This window comes from Rattus norvegicus, chromosome 2 (assembly GCF_036323735.1).
Source record: "Rattus norvegicus strain BN/NHsdMcwi chromosome 2, GRCr8, whole genome shotgun sequence".
NCBI lineage: Eukaryota > Metazoa > Chordata > Mammalia > Rodentia > Muridae > Rattus > Rattus norvegicus.
In genome coordinates, this window is record NC_086020.1 from 264,837 (window position 1) to 291,710 (window position 26,874).

Here is a 26,874-nt window from a genome sequence, read left to right on the forward strand (position 1 = left end):
TACAAAGAACTCATGAAATTAGACTGCAGGGAGACAAATAACCGTATTAAAAAATAGGGCTCAGACCTAAACAAAGAATTCACAGCTGAGGAATGCCGAATGACTGAGAAACACCTAAAGAAATGTTCAACATATTTAGTCATAAGGGAAATGAAATCAAAACAACCCTGAGATTCCACCTCACACCAGGGACTTGCTAAGATTAAAAACTCAGGTGACAGCAGATGCTGGTGAGGATGTGGAGAAAGAGCAACACTCCTCCAGAGTCGGTGGGATTGCAGACTGGTACAACCATTCTGGAAATCAGTCTGGACGTTCCTCATAAAATTAGACATTGAACTACCTGTGGACCCAGCTCTACCTCTCTAGGGCAGATACCCAAAAGATAACCTAACATATAACAAAGACACTTGCTCCACTCTGTTTAAAGCAGCCTTATTTATAATAGCCAGAAGCTGGAAAGAACCCAGATGCCCTTCAACAGAGGAATGGATACAAAAAAAGTGGTACATCTACACAATGGAATATTACTTAGCTATCAAAAACAATGACTTTATGAAATTCATAGGCAAATGGATGGAACTGGAAAATATGATCCTGAGTGAGGTAAGCCAATCACCTAAAAACACACATAGTATGCACTCATTGATAAGTGGACATTAGCCCAAATGCTTGAATTACCTTAGATGCACAGAACACAAGAAACCCAAGAAGGATGACCAAAATACGAATGCATCATTCCTTCTTAAAAGGGGAATAAGAATACCCTTGGGAGGGAATAGGGAGGCAAAATTTAGAACAGAGGCAGAAGGAACACCCATTCAGAACCTGCCCCACATGTGGCACATACATATACAGCCACCAAACTAGATAAGATGGATGAAGCAAAGAAGTGCAAGCTGACAGGAACCGAATGTAGATCTCTGCTGAGAGACAAACCCAGAATACAGCAAATACATAGGCGAATGCCAGCAGCAAACCACTGAACTGAGAATGGAATCCCCATTGAAGGAATCTTAGAAAAGACTTAAAAAGCTTGAAGGGGCTTGAGATCCCATATGAACAACAATGCCAAACAACCAGAGCTTCCAAGGACTAAGCCAGTACCCAAAGAGTGTACATGGACTGAACCTATGCTCCAACTGCATAGGTAGCACCAGTGGAAGGGGAAGCCCTTGGTCCTGCCAAGGCTGAATCCCCAGTGAATGTGATTGTTGGGGGGAGGGTCATAATGGGGGGAGGATGAGCATGGGAACACCCATAAAGAAGTGAGGGGGAGGGGTTAGGGGGATTTTGTCCTGGAAACTGGGAAAGGGAATAACAATTGAAATGTAAATAAGAAATACCCAAGTTAATAAAGATGGAGAAAAAGAAGCAAACTAATCAAAACAGTGTAAAATACATGAAATTGTATTTGTAAGTGTATTGGTATTTTAAAGTTATTTTTGTGGCAGGGAGCTGTATCTGCTGTTTATTGGAATGTCTTTTCTTGGTTGTAGGATGAGCACCTGGCTGCCTTGTTCCAGAAGCTGGAGGAACCTATTTGTTCTGTTAAGCAAGAAGATGGGACACAGCAATATTTAGGGGAATTGCTATCTATATTAATGGTTAGAGATGTTGAGTGCTTTTTACTGGTTTTGTGCCCAATTTTATCATGAACTTTTTAAGATAAGAAAAAAATGTTTTAATCTTCAACTACTTATAGCCTGACTTATTTGCTTTTCTGTTGCTATAATGAAATACCATGACCAAGTCAGTTTATGGAAGAGTTTATTTTGGTTGGGCTTCTATGAGGCCATCATGGCAGGGTGCTGAGAGATCACATGTTAAACCCCAAATATGAAGCAGAGAGAGTGAACAGGAATTGGGGCTAGTCAATATATACTAGCCTCAGAGCTAGCCCCTAGCAAGGTATAGCCTGTAAAGTCACCACCAGGGTTCAGACATTTGAGCCTATGGGAGATATTCTCATTCAAACCACCACATTTCCCTCCCAGGCTTCAAAGGCCATTGTTATAATACAAAGTATATTTAATCCTACTTCAGAAGTCCCCATGGTCTCCCACAGTCTCGATAAAACCCTGTGAATTTGAAAAGTGAATTAATTTCAACATAAAATGGAAAAGATATATATTACTATTTCCTAAAAGGAGGAATGGGGGCATAGTCAGAAAACGCTGGACCAAGCAAGACTGATAAGGCAGCATGTAAACATCAAGTCCCCTAGGTCAGACTTCCCACCTGTGGGTCATGGCCCATTTACAGGGGCTCCCTAAGTCCATCTGTAAACATATATTTACGTTATGATTCATGACAGTAGCAAAATTACAGTTATGAAGTAGCAACAAAGATAATTTTATGGTTGGGGTTCACCACAACACAAGGAATTGTATTGAAGAGTCACAGAATTAGAAAGGTTGATAACCAGGGCTCTAGCTTAATATCTGATATCAGAGGCTTATATGGCACCATCCTCCATCTTTCTGCTTGTAAAATATATCTCTTCCAGGCTGGTTCTATCCCATGAAAGCAACTCTCCCCGGCAGAAATCACAGCTTTGGCGCTTGCAACACCTTGGAGTCTGTACAAGTATCCCAGGCTTCACTTCCTTTCTCAGGGTCTTCATGCAGGAACTCAGGATTAGGGTTGGCCCTGAGGTCCTTTGGGGTGCATGCTTGTGTTTTCCTAGAGAAAGATCTGTTTTTTTTGCTTGTGAAAGGGTACTTTCATAGCAGAGAATATTTTTAGATTTGTCAAAGAAGGTCAGGAAAGGGCCATAATTGTCAGTCTAGAAAGGGTATCACCGAGTTACTCCTTTGTGTTGGTTGCCTCTTCTACCAGCTCTATCTACTCTTCCTGGGTCTAGTCTCTGGAATGAATGAGTAGTTTGCCGTGTGGGTTGGTGAAGATATCTGGAAATTTTAATTTTTATATAGTTTTAGCTATGAACTCCCTGTCTGAAGACTTATCTGCTGTGGTGATTTGAATAGGAATGACCACCATAGGCTCATATGCTTGAATCCTTGTCGTATAAGGAGTTGCACTATTAGGAGGTGGGGCCTTGTTGGAGTATGTGTGGCCATGTTGGAGGAAGTGGGTCAATGGGAAAGTGGGCTGTGAAGTCTTTATATTCAAGCTATGACCAGTGTCGACACAGTCTCCTGCTCCTGCCTTCAGATGAAGATGTAGAACTCTCAGCTCCTTATCCAGCACGATGCCTCCCTAAATGCTGCTGTGCTTCCCGCCATGGTGATAATGGACTAAAGTTCTGAGAGTGTAAGCCAGCCCAATGTCAGTTTTCCTTATCAAAGTTGACTCAGTAACAGTGTCTCTTCACAGCAATAAAACTGTAAGACACCTACTCACCTACTTTTTTTGCCCAGTGAGATTGTTCCATCTGTTTCTGGCCCCCAATTATTTATTTATTTAATTAACTTCATTTTCCTTTTTTTTTACACCAAATAATTTCTTTCTGAGTTTTCATTTACCCAATCTAGATTTATTCCTTTCTGATCATTTTAGCACTTGTCTTTCTTTATTGAGTATTACTACCCAAATTTTTCTTAATTTTGAGTCTTCTTGATGGTCATAGTTGTGTATGTTTGCCCCCAATTGACAGCAAATTGCTGTCAATATGTATGTCAGTGTCATTTTTTTTAACCCGTGCAGTTGACAGATACATATTTGTCATTTAAGATCTCTTCATGTATCACTGTGCTTGATTGCCTGGTTGTCTTCATACTGGTTTAGATGATTTCACCTTGTTTCTCTGGGTCCATGGCTAATTAATTAATTAATTAATTAATTAATTAATCAATTAACATGAGTACACTGTAGCTGTCTTCAGACACATCAGGATAGGGCATCAGATCCCATTACAGATGGTTGTGAGCCACCGTGTGGTTGTTGGGAATTGAACTTAGGACCTCTTATCCACTGAGCTATCTCTCCTGCCCAGGTCCATGCCTCTTAAGGTATGTGCAATATTAGCCCTCTTTAGTCCTTACTGTAGTTCCTTGTTATATAGACATAAGGTAGAGTTACATTTTCATTACTGTATTAATTGTACTGTTGTTGTCTCTGTGATGACTGAATCTAACTATTTTATCTTTTTGTTGAGTTAAAGTTAAGTACTAGTAAATCAAGATATTTGCTTAACAAGAGCAGATCATACTGTTTATAATTACAAGTTTTGCTGGTAAAGTGTTATGTCAGAGTGGATTCTGGTACAGCTCTTAGTTTTAGCCTGTGGAAAATGCAAAAATTTTGTTCAACATACCTTGGCAAATTTAATTTCTTAGACTTTGGTCATACATACTCTGAAAAGCTAAGAATGTTAAAAACAAAATCACTGCTTTTTATATTCACTACTTAAGAAACTCCTCAATTCTCTATCGCACCTTATGTAGGAAAAAGCGAAGGAGGAAAAGAGTGCAGTGGTACTATTTTAATTCTTATATTTGGTCTGAAGTTTCTTTTATCTTTCTTTCCTTATGGTGTTTGATTTAGGACATTAAGGTCCTTTCGGGTTCTTTCACTAGTAGTGAGGGGCTGACTGTACAAAGACCCTTGGCTTTTTTTGTTTTGAGCCCTTTAGGTCTTTTGACTGTCCTGTATAGCCTTCAGCCTGTGTATTGATCTTACACAGCCTGCAGTGTAAGCAGTTGAGATAGCTGGTCTTGCAACCTGTGTCCTGTGCCCTGTTTAGAAGTGGAGGGATGTTGGAAATCAAAGTGTGCATGGGAAGGTTGACTTGGGAGAGATATCCCTAGATGAGCCCATTGTTATCTGTGAGAAAGCTTTGGAAAGATACCTGCTGTGTTTTCAGTTGCTAATTTTCGGTTGTGAAGGACTCATCTAAGGCAACCTTGACTTCCTGTCCTTTTTTTTCTCTCAGATTCGGGGAAACCCCAACTATGTTGTGGCATTGGCGCCACCTTGTGTCCCAGCTCAGGGCTGGTGTGGTATCTCTGGTTGCCTAGGTTTGCTTGGGGCTTGGGCAGGGAGCATCTCAGTTAGCTCTCTGTACACCCTTTAGATTCATGCTTAATTTCCACCCTGAAGCAGCTTTAGAGTGAAGCCCTAGTTGTTAGTATTCAGTGGATGGGGGTGGATTTCCGTATCGGGTTACTTTGGTTCTTAACCAGACATGGCTTTGTCAATTTGTTACTAAAATTTCCAACACTAACAGCCCATGTAAAAGACACACAATCCAAATATTTTAATAATAAGTTATATGCCTAGATTGGGCATATCTAATACAATACTAACTTATTTCCCAATTCTAAGACTCCTTATTACTTCTGGTTTCTCCCAGCCACAGGATTCTGGTGCATAGTGGCTTCCTTCACTCCTCTTCCTTCATTCTTTTTCTCCTTCTACCTGCCACCCCCTCCTGAGCCTCCAGTCCCACCTTTCCTATCCACTACCCAATCATAGGCTCTAACCTTTTATTGACCTATTAAAGTGGAGAGAAGGTTGACATAGCATCACCTAAGTACATGATGCTCTGCTTGTGGGGTGGGGGCAACGCCTCTTGAGGAACCAATATGAACAATAATATACAAGCAGCATCAAGCCAAACCACTACAGTTTACTTGTAAGATCTCAGTTTTTAGTACAAAATCCAATAATGTTAGTTGTTTAAATGTGTGTCTTACTATATTTCTTACAAAGCTGTTTTCCAAATGTGGGTTTGTCTGGTGTTCTGTACCAGCATAGAGTATTCATCGTTAACAGTGTTTTTCTTGCCACCAATACATGAATTTTTGTTGGATATGCTAAAGAGTCATAATGGTTTTACACAGGAAAGCTAATTGTCAGAATTTTGTTTTGTTTTTGAGTCAGGGTTTTCTGTATAGCCCTGGCTGTCCTGGAACTCACTTTGTAGACAAGGCTGCTTTCAGACTTACAGAGATGTGCCTGCCCTCTGTCTCTGAATGCTAGGGTTTAAGTCCTGTGCCCAGCTTGATATTTTTCTTTGTCATTCTCTCTCTCTCTCTCTTTTTTTTTTCTTTGCCCAAGTCAATGGATTTTATTTGGTCACAGGGTCACAGGCCAGGTATGGCCCCAGCCTTATTTGACCTTCTTCTTTGGGGCTCAGGTTGTTGGAGTGGCCGAACTTCTTGTAGCAGTTGACTACACTGTGTGCAGGCATGAGTCGCACTTGTGGCAGACCATCTTGTCACAATTGTAATTCTGGACAAGGTGACAAAGGGATGACTCGATGATGCCACCGTGCAGTCGCAGCACCAGGTGGAAGGTGGACTCTTTCTGGATGTTGTAGTTGGACAGGGTATGGCCATCCTCCAAATGTTTGCCAGCGAATATCCACCCTGCTGGTCGGTGGGATGCCTTCCTTGTCTTGGATCATTATTGATGGTGTCACTGGGCTCAATCTCAAGAGTAATGGTCTTGCCCATTAGGGTCTTCATGAAGATCTGCATGTTGGCATCTGCTACTTGGCCTCCTTGTTGAAGAGAAAGAGTGGTTTGGGGCTTTTGGGTTTTTTTGTTTGTTTGTTTTGTTTTTTCTTTTTAATACTTAGATCATTTTGTTGACTTCTCGGTGTTTGTTGAGGGCTGGTATGATTTGCATTTTAAATATATTTACCTGGATCTTCACTGCATGCTCTGTCTTAACAGGCAGGTGTACTTTGATTTGGGACTGAATAGACTTTTTTTTAATTGTTTCCAGTCTGTGTTCTTCTTTCACTGGCCTCTTATGAGTCAGTTTTTCACAGAATTGGCTGTCACAGTGCACGAAAGATTCGGCCAGAGCTTGAGACACGTAGAAATGGGTGGCAGTTTTAGGAACTGTAACATCATATTTTGGAACACCAGGGGGATTATTAGAAGTAATATTATTATAAAGTAGTCTTATCCTAATAGTTGGGTTATAATAATCCTTATTAACAATCTCTGGTTATTGTAAGTCAGTAATTTTCCTTATGAGATAATATTTACTTTCATCTCCATAAATATAATTGTCATGGGGCAGAACTAGTAACAGCTAATAATGAAAGAACAATTCCCTGTGTATATAGACTTTGGTTTTTTGTGAACTTCTTTTTGAAATATGTCGAATTATAACAGCAGTATTGTTGGTATCAGGAATTGCCTTGAGCAGCAACACTATTTGGTAACTGTTGACATGGCAACAGCCCTACTTTCCCAGTATTCCTTTGGTCCAAATCCCAACTCCACGTGGGAGTAGTTATGTCATATTCCAAATGAAAGGCAGACTTCTTCTGCCCTCATGCTCTCTCTTCTCTTCATTCTTTTCTCTTTTTCTCTCGCCCCTTTCCCTTGTCTTGTTCTCCCATTAAATCTCACTAAGTGGAACGGTTTTAGTTTTGTGTGCTCTATTTTGATGGTTGTGGTGGGTACTTTATTACAAAGAGATTTCAATACCAGCAAGTATGATAATTTAAGAGCTTGGAAATCAGACTGACTGGAAATAAATTCCAATTTGGGCACTCACCAGCTGTTGAACTTATATTACTAATATAAAAGTTGTGGGTGATAGTAATTTTTCCCTATAGTGTTGTGAGAATTAATCTAACTCCTTGTAATCCTCTTGTGTTTTATTACTTATCAACAACATTGGGTAGTAGTAGCCATTGTAATTGTTTCATTAAATAAAATTTGTAGAGTTGTGCAGAATGGAGTTTATCAAAGCTAAATAGGTGAAACTACACATAACTAAATTGTATAATAAGATTTATCTTATAAAGTTATAATCTTAAAGGAAGAAGGTTAGAATGTAGAATAGGAAATAATGCTATGCTATTTTTAGAAATGATTTAACATTCTATCAGAAAACTGAAGAAATGGAAATTCATCTATTAAGGTGGTGTACAGTCCATAATATATTTTACATTATGTTAACATTATTCTTAAATGTGATTTTTTAAAATTGACTAAATATGTTTTTAATGAGAAGAATTAGTTTGAGTTTGAATGCTCTTTTTTTCCGTTTAGGCAATATGTCAGTATTGACGGCACCCAGACATCAGAGCTCTGGAAGGCATGTTGATACTGTTTTCTTCTTTGTCTCCTGGGTGTAAGAAGTATAACAGATCTTAAAGATCTATATTCTTGTTTGCTTAAAAAAAATTGATACATAAGAGAGAGTGTGTGTGTGTGTGTGTCTGTGTGTCTGTGTGTGTGTGTGTCTGAAATGATAACAATATATTCTATCGAAAGTATTTTGTTTTTTCTCAATTAAATTTATTCATTTGTTCAAATTGGCTACCCCTTCTTATCACAGGTATTGAGAAATTAGAATCCTACCGCATTAGTGTATGTTGAAATATACAGAGGAGAGTATGTTAAATTGATGACTCTGTTATCTCACAAAGATGAGAGTTTCTGGATATTTTCTATATTTTTTTATTGCTCATTAAGGGAAATTTTCTGCTATACTGTGTCTTCAGACTTTCTCTTCTGTTCAAATAACTCTCCTCCCTTAATGTAGGTAAACATACTAACTTCTGGGTTTTGGATAATTCTGTATCATTGAGTTGAGTCAACTGGGCAGTCTGTTTTGCAAATGAAATTTCAGGTTTATGTGTGTACTACTTACTCGTATTAGAAGCATTTATTTAGCATTTTTCTTTAGTTCTTTCTGGACATGATAGCTACATTTGCAGTTTCGTTTGAATGTCAGTTTTTCCCTTATGTGAAAATACTAGAAAATTCTAGATTCCCAACAAGGCTTTAGTTGGGAAGTAACTATACCTATACCTAGGTATAGTACCTATACCTAGGTAGTTTTGACTCAGCTCTGAAAGGGATTTTTTTGAATGTAAAGGAATTGATTTTAGGCTAGGGACACTTACCTTCTGGTCTATTGTTCTTTTGTCTGACTTATATAGTGAGGCAGGAGAGCTTGTGTGTTATATGTCTCTTTGTTCTGAGCCCCCTGCTCTCTAAATCTATTTATACCTACTTATACCAGAATTACAAAAGTCTGATTGTAGTTTTTTTGTCTCATTTTCTTCTCCTACAATCTGAACCTGGTATCCGAGTTGCCTGTTTTTCATTGTAAGAAATCAAAGGCTACAGAAAACTGACTCTGCTGCTGTTAGATTGAGTCAGTTCATCAGAGCCATGTTTGTGGAGCAAGCTTTTAATCCTAGCAGGTGAACCTCTATGAATTCCTGGCCAGCCTGGTCTACATAGAACACCTTTTCATCCTGATGCTAACACCCTGCTGGAGTGGCATTATTACCAGAATAAACTGAAAGGAAAAGCAGGTGCACATAAGTTCTTTAAAGCAATAGTCCTCCCATGGATGGCCTCTGAATGTTGGTGTTGGTGTTGATGCATTAGAAGTAAAAGTAGAATTGGAATAATTAGCTCTTTGAAGGCTTTAAGAATGCTAGCGACTGTAGAGAGAGTATCTTGTGCATTTGTATGGATATATCACCTTTCAGTTAAAAAAAATTATGGCCTATAGGAAAGGATAGAATAGAAGGTGGGACGTCCGGAAGGCAGAAAGCATTTTGGGATAGAGCCAGGTCGGAGAGACTTGCCCTGGAAAATGTGACCAGACAGACCCGTGGTTCCTGGGCACAGGTAATGAGCCACATGGTGGAATGTAGATTTGAGTAAGTGGGTTAGAATTTGTAAGAGAAGAGTCTAGCTCTATGGCCAAGGTATTTGTTAATATATTTTGAGTCTCCGTCTTATTTCTGGGAGCATGGGGCTGGGAGGAAGAACCAGGTCCAAACTTCCACAAGTGACAACATGAATCCAAACAAAATCTAAAGCTGAGGACTGACCAGTGTATAGTTTTGATTTCTGGAACTGGAGGATGATGTTCACCTGGAACTCAATCCCAACTTAGGTTGGGAGTGAAAGCATGATTTTTTCATATTAACTAGATGAGCTATTAGCGATTTGGCTTATGTCAGCGTGCAGACACTGAAGTTTATGTTCTTCAGTATTTTTTAGAACTTAAAAGCAGACACCATGGTACCTAACCTCGGCTTTCAGGAGATGACACCAAGAGAACAGAACTTTCAAGGGAAGGCTACAGAGCAGGGAACCCCGACTCAAGGAAGGACACAACCACTATTGTAACCAGAGTCTAAATGCCTCATTTGAGTGAGTTGGTTTCTTAGAAAACATATTTCCATAACCGTCTTGGAAAATTAGTCTCTTTACAATCATAAGATCTTCATTTGTTTTACTACCTTGCATTACCGTTCCAAAGAAATTGGCAAGTCTTTCCTATTGGTTTCCTTGTAGAATAAATTCTAAAACCACAAATATTAAAAAAAAATCATAGTTTTAGGAACACATTAACGAGAAGAAAGACATATAGCACAGTAGAAAGGATCTAGATTTTGGTTTTATCCCAGTTACTTCTGTTTCCTGTTTTGTCAGATTTAAAAAAACAATGGTTATTTTAGAAACGACCCTGTTGAGGCAAAACAGAATCTGGCCATCTAGATTTCTTTTCAGGAATTAGTCTTTCTTAGTTGCCATCATCTGCTTACATGGTGCACTGGGAAGGGTGATTGTAGACACACATTTAAAATTTATATGTGTTTCAGTTTTTCAAGTTTTCTAGGGCTCTCATTAGCTGTTAAATGTTTTCAGAAAATTTTGAGATTAGTGATTTGTGTCAGTAGATCTTGGGATAACTTCTTGAGCTTGTTGAGTCTTTGTTTCATTGCTTGTGGTCAGTTTCTTCAGCATACTTGTGTACCATATTGCTTTTTCTTTCTGAATTTCCTTCTTCATATTATTAAATAGATAGAAATTTAAGTTCTAGAAAGCAAGGGATGTGTAACTGAAGGAAGTACACAGTACGTGTCCCATGCTGAACACTAAGAAAATACTTAGTGAACATCTGTCAAAATGAGGGAAAAAAAACTGTTGTGCATGTTTGGTGGTGTTTCTAGTTCCTTTGTTGCTCAGTCTGGTGGGTAGACGCCAAGTCAGCTGCTTGTTTTAGTAGTCTGCATCTAGATTTTGACCTGGGTAGATGCTTGTTCTTTGAAAATTGCAGGAAACTAATCTTCTTTTGTCTTGCTTTCCATCACTGGCTGGCCAAACATGGTTTTGCAGCAGAATATTTTCTTTGCTTACTTAATTAGCTGCATCTTATTAACCACTGGATTTTTAAAATATTTGACATCCTTTTATAATTCATATCTTTTTCATTTCTTTTGGATGGGCCACCAGAAGTCAAATATTAGAGGAAATGTTTAAGTTCCACAAAATGAAATATTCCTTTCCTTTAAAAAAGTGGTCATAATACTTTGATACTATATTCTTGTTTTAACTTTATGACATTCATTTTTGTATCTTAAGGTCTTTGACCCATTTGGAGCCTGTAAAAGTATTTGCTAGATATAGGACTAGATTGTCTTTTACTAAATTTACAACCAAACCTGTGCCTAAAACTGCTTTTCCAATGCCTTTCTTCTACTTTTTTCCAATATCACATTCTCTGAGTCATTATTAGACATTGCACAAAAATTAAATGTACTAAGAGTCATTTTAGAAGTTAGTATCTTTGACTTCTACACATTAGCTCTATAAAAATTAGGTCTAATATTGACTTGTATTGTTAGATGAAGCATCTTTCATGTTTTTTGGAAACTGATTTCTTGTTCCTTATATTAAGAAATTAGGTCAATGTAACCAGAGCATTTGATCCATCTGTGACTTCCTTTGTGTGCTGTTTCCTGAATCATCTCTTTGATGATTCTGTTTAGAGCTATTTAATCTCTGCACATGTTTGGGGCCTTTTACAAACCCCTCCTGGATTCCGAGGATGCAGATGTTTTCTACCCTGTTAGCAACTTTACTTTTCATTCTACAAGAGCAACTATTTAAATTCTATTAGTCACAGATTGAGTCTCAGTGATTACTCTTTCAAAATTTTGTGTCCTGGTCTCTGATTTCTCCAACTATTCCTCCACATTCTTTCTCCATGTGCTTGTCTAGTTTGCCCTCCAGAGAGGACTGTGTATCCTTGTATTTCCACGAATCTCACATAGAGTAGCTCACTCTGCTTGTGGAGAGACCCATGCACTCTGCTGCACTGTGGAGCAGGTCAGCTAGCCCAGTGAAGAGGAACACTCTGGTGTTGCCTCTCAGGCCATGGCAGTGGGGGTGCATGGCCCACACTCAGTAGTCAAAGATGAACTTTGCATTATTTCCAAGTGAGAGTCTTATTTTAAAAGTCTTTAAAATATAACGGTTATGTAATAACTTCCTTTTAAAGCTTAATTCATGGTTGTAACTTTGGAATATAATATATCATGGCTGTTGTCTTTGCTTAGTGGCATTTTCTGTTGGTTTGTTATTGATGACTCTTAAATTCTTGCAGAATAAATAGTGGACTGTTGTGAAAACACTGGATAATCTGCTCAGTTTGTCTTGAGTTTATAAGAATGTGACACATCCTTACATTTTACCAGAAGCCATAGCTATGGGTGCTAGGATCTGAAAATATCTGTATGGGCTGTGTATTAGGTAAAGATGTTGATGGTTATTGGTCAGATAAGGAAAAGTTATTGGTGGGGTTGGCATGGTGCTTCTAGTATTTAAATGCTTCCTACATACTGGCTCCCAAGATCTGGAAGCCCTGAGGAGCAGATCCTCAAGTACCCCAAGTGATGCTTTGTAAACTTTGCTTCTTAGTTTAACTCATCAAAAGTGGATAGAGTCTGTGATTAGGCAATAGAAGAAGAATGGTGGGACTTGAGGATGGAGTGGAGGGTGTCACGAGGGAGGAGAAGGGGGAACAAGAGAGGAGACCAAGGGAGGAGGAAGCCACCATGTGAGGAGATGGACCCTGAGCATATAGCCTGGAAAAACAGCAAGTAAGAAGGGACATTATGGCATGGAAATAGGTTAGTATAGCTGTAAACCTGCCCAATTAGGCTTATGACTTGTAAATAAAGTACCTGGATTGTGTGTCTTTTATTTGGACTAGTTAGAGTGTTTAATTCCTTTTATAATTGGTGCCCTTGACCCTGAGATTAAGTCTCATGCTCTACTGAAATGAAGTTAGTTATTGTACTGTGTATTTCTGGTGGTGCAATAACTTTGCTGTTTTTCATAGAGCATTGGGGTGTTTCAATATGTGTGAAAAAGAGGCAGTGAGTAGTTTTTTAAACTCTGTGCTACTGCAGTGTACACAGAATAGCTTTGTTTGGAATTAGCTAAAGTGATAGATTTGGGTCTTGCTTTACTAACAGTGTTGTTTGTAGCAGAAAAAGTTCTATAAAAGCACACATCATGCTTAACCTAATAGTATTATCGACAGCAATGACCAATTTCTTTAATATACTCATCCATTATTAATGGACTTCTTTATGGTTCAGGTGCCGGGCACATTTATACATCTGGGTGAGATTGCAAATTTGGTTTGGATATTACAAATGCTGGTAAGCTGTTATTCTATCGAAACTGGAATTATGTTCTGTAAAGCAGTTACTACTGACAAAAATTGAGCTCAGGTTTTTTAGTTGAAAGTGCACTTGTTTCATGACAAGTAGAAAATAATGCTGTTAGACTGTTTTTACCTGTGCGTAAAAGAAAAACTTTAATGTTTAAGATAAAGTGTCATTATAGTATATAAAAATGTTTATATAATGTGCATATATTTGTGTGTGTGTGTATGTGTGTGTGTGTGTGTGTGTGTGTGTGTGTGTGTGTGTGTGCACGCATGTGGGTATGGATGTAGTGTATAGATGAGATTATCAAGCTATACTGACTTAGTTTCTGGATATGGGAAACAGGAAACCAAACTTCCTAATATTGATTAGTAAGTTTTTGTTTAATCAAATGGCTGGCAGAAACTTGAAATTTCTTTATCATATTAGTTGTAAGTTCTATAGAAAGTTCTTTTAGGAAAGAAAAAATAACCATTCCAAGAAACTTCTTTTCTGTTTTTCCTGTTATAGTGAGCTGCATAGTTCTCCTAAGCAAGGAGATGGTCTTCATCCTCCTTACCACTTCCACCCTTGCCTACCCCAGGGACTGTCTGACAAGGTAACAGAATGGTTTACATTTATTAAAACATGATACCGTGAGTTTATAGAGACGCATTTTTGTCTGAACACTGCTGAAAAATAAAAAATCAATTTTACTAGTTTTTGTACTAAATATGGCCATTCGTGCAGTGTTTGGAACCTAAATATTTGCACCTGAAAATAATAGAAACCATATTTCCTTAATAAAATTTAAGGAAAATATATTTTAACATAATGATTAAATCTTATTTTAATGCAGACCTAATATCAGATTCATCAGTGAGTAAGAATCCCAATTCTACGCAAAGAATTTGAATTGATTCTGTTTTTTTCAAGAGATGAAATTGCTTCTTGTGGCTATGAAGGTAGGTATGGAGAAGCTAAGTGAGTTCTATTTCTTAATGGATAGTTGATTTTTTTTATATTTTTAGAAAGATTAAGTCTATCAAGTCAGTTCTACAATTTCCACATATGAAATATATATTACAAAGGAAATATTTTAGTCTGAGTCCTTCATCTATACTACCATGTAAAGAATTTTAAATAACATAATAGTCCCTAGTGATCCTCCAGTGAAAACCAAAGTAATAATAATAATAATGATAATAATAATAATAATAATAATAATAATAGTAATAGGCATTGTCATGTTTAGCTTCCTTGAGGTATAAAATGATAAGAAATTGAAAGCTATATTTTTCTTTTTCTTTTTCTTTTTCTTTTTTTATTTGAATGGCATTGGCGAGGCCTTATTTGTCAGTCTTCACAAATAAGAAATACTCGCCTCACAACTGTTCTTAACTACCCTTCTGGGCAGTCTGTCTCTTCACGGACACAGTCACATATATTCAAGAAAACACACAGAAAATTAAGCTGAAACTCGATTTCCTTTTAAATTAAAAGTAAACGATTTTCTACTATTGCTGATGACCAATGTTGGCATATGTGTGGTGGGTAAAATGAGGCAGGCAGCCGTTGGGAATCAATGCTTAAAGGTATTTATTGGGGTGGATCCAGACACCTATGGGGATGCTGCCACAGGCAGCCAGCGACTAGAGATGTTACTCAACAGACAGTTTCTGAGGGAGCAAAGCTTAAGTTACTGGGGGGTTGGCACTCTCTCTGATCAGCGAAAAACCTATGAACTCTTAACTCCTTGGGGTCAGTGAGAAAGACCAGGGAAGAGAGAAAATTCTCACACACACACACACACACACACACACACACACACACACACACACACACACACAAACACACACAGAGTTGATGGTAGAAGGAAAAGTTTTCCAGCCCATAATACACAAGCCTTAACAGATACACATAGTTGATGGATGCCCTAACCCTTGTGCTTTATTCTTTGTTCCATCATTTATATGTCCCAGCCAAATCTTTCAAGCATCATTAAATTGCAATGTAATTGTTTTAGTTTTCTTCTAGACAAAGACAGGAGTAATTATTTCATTATTTATCCTTAAAAAGTATTCTTAAAAGACTCACAGATCTAACCACTTATATAAAAATCAGTCATATCTATTTTAAATCCTCAGAATGAGTATCTACTCAAGAGCAATTCTTAATAAATCCCCTCAGGAAGCTGAGGGCAAAAATGTGTATAAGAAATCAATTGTTAATGCCAGATATGTTGGCCAGTGAGTGATTTGAGGCCCCTTAGAGTTTTCCCATAATTCTTAGATTATGAGGAACATGCTGGCAGTGAACAGAGCAGAACTCCATAACAGCATCAAGTCCTCAGGACACATAGCTCTCAGGACACATAGTCTTTGGAGCTGTCACACTGAGTAACATACACAAGACTGTGGTAATCGGGGAGGGTGAGGGGGGCGTTGGGGGGAGGGTGCATACTACATCCTATCTCCATTTTAAACTTGATAAATAGTTTATTTTATTTACATGAAAAATGCACGAAGGTTGGGATTTGCTTCTCAATAACTTAAGAGGTTTCTTATTTGTTTGTAGTTCTCTGTGGTGATGTGAATGTTAAGAAAATCCCAGAAGCCACTGAGTACTAACAGAGTATTATTTATTCTTCTGCTCTTAGCAAGAGGGCAAGAAACACCTGTAGCTGTTTCTTAAGCAGGAATATGTTCAGTGAATTACTTTAGTGTTTTACAGTTTTCATGGCACACATTCCTTTGTCATATTTATTTCAAGTATTTTGTTTTTGTTTTGTTTTGTTTTAGTTTCTTGAGAATAGTATTGTCCCCTTGCTTTCTGTGTTTGTCTTTTGTATGTTAAAAAGGATACTGATTCCTGTGCTTTAACTCTGTGTTTTTCAACTTTTATCCATATTTATCAGCCATAGGGTTTTTTTTATGATTTAGTTTTTATGTATAGAATCTTAAAACCTGAAAATAAACATATATTGATTTCTTCCCTTCTCATTTGTATTTGCTTCATTAACTTGACTTGTTCAATTGCTTGACCTAACACTGTAAGAAGTATGTTGAGAAGTGAGAAGAGTGAACATCCTTGTCTTGGTCCTGATTCCAACACAAGTACTTTGAATTATTCTCTCTTTTGGATGACTTTAGCTGTATATTGCCTTTATCAAGTTGAGATAAATCCCTTGTGTCCTTATTCTCTGTAAGACTTTCATCACAAATGGAGGCTGTATTTTATCAAAGGTCTTTTATGTATGCAATATGGTGGTACTTGTACTTATGTGGTAGATTATGTTAATTCTCATGTATTGACGCTTTCCTCCATCTCTGGGATGAAGTTGCCTTAAACCTAATGAGAAATCTGTTTGTGTTACTGCATTTGGTTTACACGTATTTTATTAAAGCCTTGTGCACCTATGGTCATCAGAGATGTTGGTGTATAACTTTCTTTTCCGGTTCTTTGGTTTCAGCATCAGGATTAGACTCCCAGTAAATGTTTTCTACCTGTTTTTGGAATATCTTACCTTTTCTGCTTTGAGAATGTGGTGGCCGCCATTTTCATACTTTTCTTCCCCTACCTTTGTATCGGCTCAAATAGGATTTAGGAAGTAATATTGACTTATTGTCAATACAGATTACAATACTGTGCACACTCAAAAGGTATACTTCTTGCTTCTGAACCATGTATGATCTTGGTTCCATTAATATAGGCGGAAATATTTTCAGAACAAAATCTGCTTCCTAAATGTCATAGTTTAGGGCTCACCTGCTTTGTTTTGCAACATACTCTGTTTTTGCTTTTTGTTTGTTTGTTTTGTTTTGTTTTTTGAAAAACTGCTTTTGTTTGTTGTAGCACAAAACTGCTATTTAGCCTATTAATTTAAAATTAATATTTTGTAATTACATCCTTGATTTATATGAAAACAAGTCACTATACCATTTATTTCACTTCTTAGTGTGTTTTTGTTGAATTTCACCAGGTCCATTAATGAACATAAGAGGAAGGACCATGGAAAGGAGTATATCTCTTACATATTCACAGAAGATTATGCCAAGCAGGAATACTGTGTATAAGACCTAAATTTCATTGGAAGAACCTGACTGAGGAAGTGAAAAGGAAAGGATGGGAAATAGGAAAATATTTGAAAATAAGGCTGTTGACAGGCTGGAGAGGAAGGAGGAGATTGAAAATTTAAATTGTGCTACCTGAAACAATGTATTTTCATGGATACAAATATGTCTTTGACTATTTAAAAAAGTACTAGTTACTATGAGGTAGGATTTATCCATGTCAGTTATGGTACAATATGCTTTAGGAATTTAATTCCTGGGGACTTAAATTGAAAGTTAGTGGTATGGTTATTTAAAAACTCATTAAAAACAATTTAAAGAGATAATTTCACACTGTAATTGTGTACTTTTCTCCATTTCCATTGCTTATATAGATACGTATTACTTCTTACCATTTTTAAATGATGTTTAGTTACTTACAATAGTTTTTCTTTATGTGAGCATAGTTATAAATACATATGATAGTATAAAATAATACAAAGAATAGTGTACTCTACCTTACGTATCTGTTTGTAAATACTCATTTGTGTGTGTGTGAATATATGTGTGTGTGTGTGTATGAATATATGTGTGTGCGTGTATGTGTGTGTATGTATATATGTGTATATATGTGTATATATATGTATATGTATGTGTATATATGTATACTAGATTAGATCGATGAAGTTATAAAATGCATCTTGAAAGGAACCGGATATAGATCTCTCCTGAGAGACACATCCAGAGCGTGTCCAATACAGAAGTCAATGCTATCAGCAAACCACTGATCTGAGAACAACACCCTTGGAGGGAATTAGACGAAATATTGAAACAGTTGAAGGAGGATGCAACCCCATCAAAACAACAATGCCAACCAAACAGAGCTTCCAGGGCCTAAACCAGTTCCGAAAGACTATACATGGAATAATCCAGGGCTCCAACCACATATATAGCAGAGAATAGACTTGTTGGGTCACCAGGGGAAGGGAAGCCCCTGGTCTTGCCAAGGTTGGAACGCTAGTGCAGGGGAATATGGAGGGTGGGAAAAAGTGGATGTACAGGGGGAATACCTGTATAGGGGAGGGGGATGGGAGGGAATTGGGCTCATATACAGAAAACTGGGAAGGGGAATAATGTTTGAAATGTAAGTAAAGAAATATATCTAATAAAAATTTTTAAAAATTAAAATTTAGGAACCAAGAAGATGCCAATGCCAGTTCTAGCTATAATGTTTAGGTCCTGAGGTGGAGAAGGGGAGTTAACAAAGGTGAAGACACTGACCACCTTTTGATTTTCAGGCAAGTGGCCACAAATAACTTGAGCCTTCTATATTTATACAATGACAATTGTGCTTACCCAAGCAGTGATATCATTGCTTACATTATTAAAAGAAATCATAATATCCACATTTCAAAAGCTCTATCTTTATACAAATCCCTCCTTCCTCCTTCCTCCTTCTCCCATTCCTTGGATCAATCACCACCTAAACTTATTTTGCATTAAAAAGCACAATTTCAGCAAGACAAAAGAGATGTCTGGCCAGGCTTGTCCTGTAAACAGGAAGACATACTGGTCTGGTACCAAACATGGTTACATAGTTATGCATGGTGAGAGGCCGAATTAAACATTTGTTGGTAAACTATACTAGTTATTATCTCCTATCATAATTCCCTTTTAATTGCAGACAGACAAGTTGATTTTACAAAGCAGATCTTCTAGACATCTTTCTAATATATAGATCTTTGTAAGATGTAATCATTCTAAGAGCCATTTTCAAGTCTCTATCAATCCCACATAATCTCTGAATTTTCCATGTCTCTACTGATCAGATATATCTTCTTAAAAACAGTTATGTAAGCAGGACCTACCTCTCTCCACAACTGACACAGACTTGCTCAGTGCGACTGGGTACTTCTCTAAAGATATGAGTATAAGTCTCAAATTCCCAGGATTTATGGTAACATCTGGAGGATTGATAGATACCAAAAGAAGTGAACATTTTATCCCTTGAAAGAGTTTTCAGAAAAATGTAGAATCATCCACAGTGTAAGTCAGTGTGACTCCAGATGGCCTTGTCCATGACTGATGAAGTGATACAATTTTGATAATGACTATATGCAGTACAATGAAGGGATGGAGAGCTTGTAGGGCATGCAAACTTGGTACTAAATATAAAGGCCACCAAATTAACCTTGTCAACTGAGAAGTGGTTTAAATGGAATTGCCACAGTAGAATCCTGTCACTGAAGCACTCATATGCTATTCCTTGCAGCAGCTACATGGCCACTGCCAGAAAGAGGTAGCACCTTTGCTAAATTATTTCTGATACATGCATGAGGATCTGAGTGCAGTCTCCAGAGAACATGTAAAAAGTCATGGGACTCTGTTCCAAGCTAATCATACTGGTGCCTGTGAAATGGAGAAGAAAGAAACCCTGTGGCTTGACAGAGCCCCAGTCTAGCTATATTGGTAATTCCATGGTCAGCTTGAGACCATGTCACAAAATCAATACAGTAGAGAGTGACTGAGAATGATACCCAGTATTGACCTTTGACCTCCTTATTCACACCTGTGGACATGCACCTGCAGACATATGTACCCCCACACAAACATGTACACACAAAATACTGCGACCTTATAAGCAGACTCAAGCCTCTTTAGAAAGTTTCATGTCATTTTTTACCCTGCAACATCTCTCATACAGCACACTGTTGTTTGCACTTTATCTTTTTTTAGTTTTAGATATATTATGGCCATTGTCTATCATAATGAATTTCATCTTTAAAAACAACCTCAGAATCATTATATTCATTCAGCCTCCTTGTCTTTAGGGAACAGAAATCATTTTTTTTAACTTATTTTTACAGGAGACTGGAGAGATGACGGAGAAGTTAAGAACATGTACTACTTTTGAAGAAGACCCATGTTAGATTCAAAGAACAAGATGACTCATAATCACTGGTAATTTCAGTTTCAGGGACCCAATACTCTTCCTTTTCTAGCCTCCACAGGCAACCCTAGACATGCAAATACTCACACATAATTTAATAAAGACACACCCCCTACATATACACGTTTACAATGTAAATTATTTTCTGGCCTTATTTTTTTTTACTAGGACAAAGAGGGTAAAATTATTCAATCTACTTCAAATTTCTGAAGGGGAACATTTTGCCTTCTCAATAGGAGACAAACCCCTCCAGATTTAGAGGCATCTAAATCCAAGTTGACACAAGTGTCCATCATATATATTAATTTGCCTTTTGAATTGTCTTTACTTTTCCATAATGGGTATTGCTTACAATTGTGTTGCTGCACATTTGGTTTTACCACAGGCTTCTTTGATGCTCTGAGCTGCTTTGAGTTTAATTTCTGCTCCTCTATCAATTAGCTTCTTACCCTACATTGTTATTCTATCTTATCATTCATTTTATAACATCCATGGTCCATAAATTTGAAGAAGATAACCACAATTTCTGCTTAAAGTGTACTTCCATTCCTTATAGTCACTCTATTGAAAAACATAGACTTTTGCCTTTAATTGTTGTTTTGTTTCTTTGACACAAGCTTTTTCCTTGAGTATAATAATATTGTTTTACTCTTTTAAATTTATCCTTTCCATGTAAGACAATAGGAAACTTGTGGGGATGCTTTGTAATTGAATATGAGGATGATTCCTCTTGTCTATATTTTGATGTCTTCTACATTTGAAAAATGAGTGCTGATTCAGCAACTAAATCCTACACAGGCAACCACTGTGGAGAGTCCAGTGGAAGTATTCCAGTACTCCTGATGGTTGTCAGATCCCCTTGGACTCATACATTTGACATTTTTAACTAATATATTACCATAAACCCAGGTTGTTGGGGTGTTTTCTTTCATCCTCTACCTCATATCTCAGAAAGAATGAAGAATATCATATTGGAACAAGGTCACTTGATTCTATTTCATGATGTGACTAAGACACCTGGAAACTCCTAGTAGTATTCCTGTTTCGGTTATGAAGGAGAACATTTTGTTTTATTTCTCTAGTTACATATAGTACATTTCAGTGTAGATGCCTATTCCTCCACCATGCAAGGAAAGGTCCCTATAAATCTAAGTGATACAAATACAAGTGCTATTGTCTGGTCACCCTGGTTACACAATACCACAGTGGAAAAGTCTCTGGAATCTACATGCCCCATATTTAAGTTTTTTGATTCATCAATCTGAGTAATACATGTTCATGAGTCTGAACTTATAGTATCCAGGAGTTGTTTAGCTTATCTCTGCAAGACCAAGATGCCTTCATATGAATTATATATTTATTCTTCTTTTAATTCTCAATATTATGTTCTGTTGCTCTGTAATACTAGGCAGAAATTCCGTGTATGTAATTTTTTTCTTGCTTCAGAAAGGGGTGAAATGGAACACACATATGTATAGGGATACTTTCTGTAAGTCTGGGAATGTATCAGCTTTACAGAATTCTTACCATATCTCATGTCAACCTATTTCCTTACTTTAATTTATGCATATATTTTAAGTCCTATATTTATAGAATTCTAATTTTCTGATTGTTTTAGTTGAGTATTTCCTTGTTTCTGCATGTGATTGCACACATGTGGATGACGGAGTCCAATTTATGGCATTCATTTCCTCCTTCCATTGTGTATGTCCCAAGGACCAAACCAAGGTTAACTGCCTTGGCAACAAATATCTTTACCTACTGAGCTATTTCACTCTTCCTAGTATATTTCATAAGTTATTGTTGCAAGCCCAATTGCTACCCCTTGCCAAAAAAGAAATGTTTTCTTGCTGGTGTGTGCTATAATGTAAAGCATTTCTTTAGATTAAGTCATTGTCCTCTTTAATACCCTATTATGATACATATAATATCTGTGGGATGCAGAAACACATATACACACATAATTTCACTGACATACACTGTCGGTGCCCAATGTCCTCACCGAAACGGTACCGAGAATCAGGCGAAACCCTGCGGGATTAAAGAAACACACACACACACAGGTTATTATTAGCCATTCTTTTGTAAAATTTTTAATGATATCACTTTAACACATAAGCTTAGAGATATACACCCACAAACTCTCACCTACAAACTATATAAGAAGGTTTTTTATCAACGTGATATAAAACTAGAGATAACTTGGAAGAAGAAATCTTAACTGAGAAAAAACTCTTCATACGATTGTCCAATGATAAGGCCTGTGGGCACTTTCTTGATCAATAATTTTGTTGGAGGGCCCAGCTCACTATAGGTTGTCCCACTCCTGGGTTTATTGTTCTAGCTTTTATAAAAATACAGGCTGAGCAAGCCATAAATATAGACCAATAAACAATCTTCTTCCCATGTCTCTCTAACATTTCCTGCCTGATTAGTCACTGGGATATCTTCCCACCCTATCTGATGCAACTAGGATTTGTTTTAGTGATTTTGTGTTTTGGACTGATGGCTGCTAATGGGATCATAAAATAAGACTTAAGTTGAATCTTTCAACCTTCTAGAAAATGTGTAGAATAATTTTATTCTAATACCCTCAACTTTGAGACACAGGACATCATATATGAAAGGTCAGAAAGATTCTGCCATAAATATAGGCATCATGAAAGGTTAATTCTTTACGACGAATAGGTCCAGGTAAGAACTAGGTAGACAAATATTAGCAACATGATTGTACATTGTAAGGTTAGTTTATACAAGGAAGTAGCCATGTTTGAAAGTGTCATATAATTGAGGGCCAGATAAAGTAGTAATTCAGAGAAAAATGTGACAGAATGTATCACAGATAAAATATGCCCAATTCACATGAGAACAGCTTATGAATAAGAGAATACACAAGAGTAGAGAAAGAGAGACAAAAATAGACAAAAGAAAGACAGAGAGAAGTAGAGCAAGAAAGAGAAGTTGTGCTGTGTGGCATGTGTTTACGGAAGTTTTCTGGACATGATTTTACATATTCAGGTTCTGAGAGAACAAACTATTCACTGGGGAAAACAGAAAAAGCTGGAGAATTAGAAGGATCCAGAAGATTGTAACACATTGTCCAAGTTAATGTGAGTCCAAGCAGAACAACTCATGAAGATGCCACTGGAGAAAGCACAATATTCCCATCTCCTATGACTGTCAATGGCAGATGACTTAAATGCCCGTGACTTCGTACTTGACTCCATTTTTCCCTTGGAGAACTGGGTTTGGATCTGTTGAACAAAGGCTGGCCCTGGGTTTTGAAACAAACAAACAAACAAACACACCAAAAAATATTTAAAGAAGGCAACAACTGCCTGCACCCCAAGAGACTGTTGACTCTTCTTTGGAGCTAGTACGATGTGAAACTTGCTTAATAAAGTAGAATCCACACAGCACAAAGGGAACACTTTAACAAATTATGAGGAAGAGAGAGAGGAGAGAGGAGAGAGAGAGAGAGAGAGAGAGAGAGAGAGAGAGAGAGAGAGAGATCTGTTTATCTCCCTCCTCTAGTTTTTCAGACTAGAGATTTCATCTTCCTCTGTCTCTGGTGCTGGTGGCTTTACTACTGGTTTGGGGGGATTGGGATAGGGATATGAAGAAAAAAAGTCTTGCGTGCTGATTTTAAACTCTCTCTGCCTCTCTCTCTGTCTCTCTCTCTCTAAAGTGCTCTCTCTCTCTAGAGCACTCTCTTTCTCTCTCCCTCTGCCCCTCTCCCTCTCCTTCTCCCTCTCCCTCTCTCTCTCTCTACACACACACACACACACACACACACACACACACACACACACACACACACACATATACACACTTCCTAGGATGAAAGAAAAAAATGAAAAGGAAGGCACCCATGGTGATGCATGACTTTGATCTCACTTTGGTCTCAGCACTGGAGAGGAAGATAGGAAGGCCTATCTGGATGCAATGTGAAGAAGGCCTATGTCAGATTAGTTAATGGCTAGGTAACTGTTACCTAGCTAGTCTGCCATTTTGTTGCAGTTACTAATATTATAAGGACACTTTCTCATTAGTTGTTTCTGCTGTTACTGCCGGAATTCATTACATATTCTGTTAGGTTCTTCTGTGTGATAACACACTCAGAAACTATACATTGTAGAAGTCAGTCTAACTGCTTTCTTTGTTGTCTAGTTACCCACAATATTCTTGGACCTGAACGGAACACCGAGCAGCATTTCCCAAAACCATCCATGTATAAGCTTTTATAAGCTGGACCACCAACTCTAGAGCAACAGTGCAGACAGAGACTATTTGGAACCGGACTTCCATTTTGAGTTTTTGTTTGTGTTCTTGCTTTTTTTCTCCTGTCCTGTCCTGTTCTGTCTTGTCTGTCCTGTCTGTCTATCTCTCTGTCTCTCTGTCTCTCTGTCTTTCTGTCTGTCAATCCACACATATAGTTCTTTCCACATCTTATATTCAAAACAAATAATGCTTGTTGTGCGTCTCATTTCATTCAATGGTACTACTCTCTAGATCAGAGGAGCCCCCTTACAATTCTCCACAGGTAGTGATGACTGGGGTGTTCAGTGCGACTAAGCAGGAATTATATGGTTGCTGCCATTATGCTTGATCTTACCCAAGGGAGGGTTTCGGGGCATGGTTGCCAAGATGGCTAACAACAGACAGTGATTGAAGCGATGGAACAATTACCTACAATTCTCCCTTTCTGTCACTGTTTCTCTGTCACTCTCTGTCTCTCTTCCCTCCTTCCCTCCCTCCTCTCTCAGACCTGAATGAACATTGGAACTAAAGTAAATGTACAGTGAAAAGAAGCCAGGTGCGGTGCTGCATGTCTTTTATTGCATCACTTGAGTGGTGGAGGTGGGTAGAACCCTGTGAGCAGGCTGCAGACCTGATCCAAGTACTGATTTCCAGGGCTTATGTGCAAAGACCCCTGACTCAACTAAAGAAATGAAGAGGAAATTAAAGAAACAGATACAATTAACTTGAAATAAACCAAACAAACTAAGCAAAAGGAAAGGCAATATTGGGGTGGCCTGGCTTACAGAGGAGGGGCAAACATTTATTTGCCAGTGCCTCCTCAGTTGAATACACACACACAAACACACACACACACACACACACACACACACACACACACACACACACAGAGAGAGAGAGAGAGAGAGAGAGAGAGAGAGAGAGAGAGAGAGAGCAATCAATCTGTTAATCTGTTTGTCTCCCTCCCCTAGTTTTTCAGACAGGGTTTCTCTATGAATTCCTCTGTAGACTGATGGCTCAGAGGGCAAAGCTGCTGTCTGTTAAAGGTCTAGGGAAAACATGAAGACCTAGATGCAATGTGTAGGCCTGAGGGAACTGTTAAGGCCTAGATGCCATGTGAAGGAGGCCTACATCATGTATACATATATACACACATATTCATATATATGAATATGTATGTGAATGTGTATACACTCAGGTATCCTTTATTTTATTAGCTTATTTTGAATATAATTTCCATGCTAATGAAAAAGAGGAAATTTTCTTTGGCATCGGATTCTTCTTGAACAAAAAATGGATATAAATAATCACATATTCAGATGTTATGTCTAATATTGAGAAGATATTTCCAGATATGGTGTTAATCCATCATAGTCCATGTGTGAACACAAAACAGACTTAGTAAGAATTTTGACAAATGGATTTTAAAAACTTATATAGGGTTATTAAGAGCAGTGGTAACATTTTTTAACTTGATATTTTATATATTTACATTGCAAATGTTATTCCCTTGCCCAGGGACCCACTCTCCCACAACCCACCCCCTGCTTCCATGAGGATGCTTTTCCTCCCATCCACCCACTCGCACCTCAATAGCATACCATTCCCCTGCACTGGAGAAAGGAACATTCACAGGACCAAGGGCTTCTCCTCCTATTGATGCCAGACAATGCCATCCTCTGCTCCATATGTAACTGAAGCATTAGGCTTTTTCATGAGTACTATTTGGTTAGTAGTTTAATCCCTGGGAGCACTGGTGAGTCTAGTTGGTTGATATTGTTGTTCTTCCTATGGGTTGGCAAGCCGTTTCAGTCTTCCTTCACTCCTTTATTGGAGTCCCCATGGAGTCCGATGGTTAGCTTCAAGCATGCTTGTCTATATCAGTGAGGTTCTGGCAGAGTCTCTCAGGAGACATCCACATCAAGCTCCCATCAATAAGGACTTCTTGGCATCAGCAATACTGACTAGGTTTGGTTGCTGCATATGTGATAGATTCCCAGATGGGGCAGCATCTAGATGGCCTTTCCTTAAGTCTCTGCTCCACTCTGTGTCCCGATATTCCCCTCCCTCTTGAGTATTTTGTTCCCCCTTCTAGGAAGGACTGAAGTGTACACATTTTGTTCTTCCTCCTTCTTGAGCATGATATGGTCTATGAATTGTATCTTGGGTATTCCAAGCTTTGGACTAGTATCTACTAACTGTGTTAATTC

At 37.9% G+C, this 26,874-nt stretch overlaps 1 pseudogene; it reads right to left on the reverse strand.

The window, feature by feature from the left end:
* Positions 1–5,991: 5,991 nt before the first annotated feature.
* The window catches only part of LOC134485541 (polyubiquitin-B-like), a 583,854-nt pseudogene continuing 562,971 nt past the window's right edge, over positions 5,992–26,874 (reverse strand).